The 2500-nt window shown below is 46.3% G+C and overlaps 1 protein-coding gene across 1 annotated transcript in view; it reads right to left on the reverse strand.

The window, feature by feature from the left end:
* LOC308382566 (SH2 domain-containing adapter protein F-like) overlaps window positions 1-2500 on the reverse strand; it is a gene marked incomplete at both ends in the record, with an annotated part of 98936 nt that overhangs the window by 27657 nt on the left and 68779 nt on the right.

The following is a 2500-nucleotide window of genomic DNA, read 5'->3' on the forward strand; positions in this document are numbered from 1 at the left end:
CATACGAAACAAGAATGGCGTAGGCCCATCAATATATCTCAATGGGAACCTGCTTCAGAAGTACTCCCACCATCAGGTGGTTTAAGGCTATCTGCCCAGTCTTCTTCTTCTTCATATGAAACAAGAATGGCGTAGGCCCATCAATATATCTCAATGGGAACCTGCTTCAGAAGTACTCCCACCATCAGGTGGTTTAAGGCTATCTGCCCAGTCTTCTTCTTCTTCATACGAAACAAGAATGGCGTAGGCCCATCAATATATCTCAATGGGAACCTGCTTCCAATTAAAGCCACTTTACTGTAGCTATTTCCTGTAAAAAATAAATAAATAAAAAATAAAAATAAAATAAAAAACATAGCTCTTGCTGCTTCAAATGTACAGCATCCTTTAATGAAGCCTCATTATTTACCATAAGTTTCTGTTCCAAATGAAGAATTTCCATCTGTAAAGGCTTTAGAGAATTCTTAATAGCTTCAGTTGAAAAAGTAGTATCCTGCTGCTGTACTTTCCCAGAGGGACAGACAGAGAGAGAGCGAGAGAGAGAGAGAGAGAGAGAGAGAGAGAGAGAAAAAAAAGAGAGAGAGAAAGAAACAGAGAAAGAGAGGGAGATTTAACATTCCTTTATTAAACCATTGCCTTACTTTCTCATATTCCTACACCGATAAAAGAAATATACAACATTACAATTCTCTACACACAAAGCCTCCACACTCACATAAAAAATACTACTCTCCCGGTCTCACTTTAAAAACCACCTGCCCTTCACTACCAGTTCAACACAACAACCCCCCCCCCCCATCCCCCATACAGTAGAAAAAGACATAATGCCATTATCCACTTTATAACAGGCATATTTAATTTTGAATACGGCCAGTCAACATCTCCTTAAAATCCACTCCCAATATATTGTTCCTCTGAGTCCTTCGAATGGCCATCTTAGCTGATCCCAAACAAACCTCAAGCTTTAACTTCACCTTGAGCCTGGGACCACTAATGAAAAAATCATGAGGAGAAAACCTTCCACACCATTCCCTCAAACAGCCCAGGAGGCCCCTTATCCTCTCCCAATACACAAGCACATGGTCAACGGCCAGTGGTGTAGTGGTCCCTGGAGAAGTGGGTATACTCTTCATTTTTTTAAGCAGCCCATACAGCACAGGATAAACACCCTGTTGTGAGAAGTGGGTATACGCAATGCTGACTGAAAAATAAGTGGGTATACTCCGCATACCTGCGTATACCCTGGACTACACCACTGTCAACGGCCTCATCCACCCCCCCAGAGGGGCCCATCCATCCCTACTGCTGGACTGAGATGTGTCCCGTGTCTGTTTGGAGCTAGAACCTTGTGAATGAGCCCACATTGGAAATTGTCCGTACGTTTCTCAACTGGAAGTTCATAGAACAGCGTCCAAAAAAAACCTCTTTCTGAATTCTGGCCCAAACACTTCTGACCACCTCCTCGCTCTTCTCAGAACAGGCTGGTGTTTGACCTTCATACACACACACACACACACACACACACACACACACACACACACACACACACACACACACACACACACACCTCCACTCCTCTACTAGTGTGTAGAGACCTCTCATTAAAGTCTGCAAAGGGCCTCCTTTCTGATGTATTGAAGAAATACCATACCATGTTCGTTCAGATTCTTCTCAAAAGGCGGCGGAAACCACCGCTGAAGGGAAACCAATAGTCCATCCTCCAGTTCTGTGCTGACTGGTGCCTCCAGAGCCTCCCTGCGGGCACCAGGAGGTGCCAACTGCACCTCCTCCAGCACTTTCTTCACAAGCTCACTTTAAGGAGACGCAGCTGCTCTCCGCCCTGCTCTCGCCCACCTCTCAGGTGTGCTGGAACAGGGAGCCCAGTCCTCGTCAAGAAGCCCTGAATGCTGCCTGATGACCAGACACTCGTTTTCAGCAGAGGGTTAGAAAAACCGGGGCGCCCCCCATAAAAAGTTGGAGATGGATTCCTCTGGTTGTTTTTCAGACTTTGAACAGGGAAGCGTACAAGGGAGTTAGTCTACTCAGATCCAGCCCACTGAGGCGAGAGAGAGAGTTGCTGATCGTACCTCAAGGGCACTGCCCCCCTTAAGGAGGGAACAGGCAACATCTGCCCACACCAAGTCTCATCCAAAAGGCATTAATGCGGCTCGTTATGTCCACCAGGCCCTGACCCCCCCCTCACACACACACACCTGTAAAAATAACACAGATGCAGCGGTCCAGTGTTGGCCAGCCCAGAACATTTTCCTGAGAGAGAGAGAGAGAGAGAGAGAGAGAGAGAGAGAGAGAGAGAGAGAGAGAGAGAGAGAGAGAGAGAGAGAGAGAAAGAGAGACCGAGTCGAATGAAAAAGGTGGGACTAGAGAAAGGGTAGATGGCTTAGAGACTAGGGGAGGAGATGCTACATGAAGGAGGAAAGGATGAGAGAATGGACTAAGAGCAAGACTGTGTATGTCTGTGTGTTAATGTCTGTGTGTAAAT

The sequence above is a fragment of the Sprattus sprattus genome, assembly GCF_963457725.1.
Source record: "Sprattus sprattus genome assembly, contig: scaffold_48, whole genome shotgun sequence".
NCBI classification, from domain to species: domain Eukaryota; kingdom Metazoa; phylum Chordata; class Actinopteri; order Clupeiformes; family Clupeidae; genus Sprattus; species Sprattus sprattus.